We start from the raw sequence: 414 nt of genomic DNA, 5'->3' as shown, positions 1-414 counted from the left end.
TATTCCAATTGTTTGCACTTGCTGACAAAACTGGTCCATTTCAGTTGTCTCCGTATCATCCCTCCGATTTAACAGTTACTGAAAAAAAACTTCACTTCATGCAGGCCCAGATCAAACATGCTTTTATAAAAAATAAAAAAAACCAAGAGCGTTTTTGGGAAAATAGTTATTTTCTGCTGATTTTCAATGACTTGCAATCTATTTGCTGTGTATATTAATACTGTCCACAGTTGCTTTCCTATCATCTGAGTTGTAACTTTTTGTTGTATGGACTGTGTTTGAAAAAAATTTCATTCTTTACAGAGTGCAATCAACCGATGAATAATAATTGAGCATTCGATTTATGGAGAAATGGTGAAGTATCTTATCCCCTGATACATTTTCAAAGCATGATGTTTTTGTGGAGGCTTTTGC

The sequence above is a fragment of the Salvelinus sp. IW2-2015 genome, unplaced genomic scaffold (assembly GCF_002910315.2).
Source record: "Salvelinus sp. IW2-2015 unplaced genomic scaffold, ASM291031v2 Un_scaffold2039, whole genome shotgun sequence".
NCBI classification, from domain to species: domain Eukaryota; kingdom Metazoa; phylum Chordata; class Actinopteri; order Salmoniformes; family Salmonidae; genus Salvelinus; species Salvelinus sp. IW2-2015.
Note: the sequence above shows the minus strand (reverse complement) of the source record.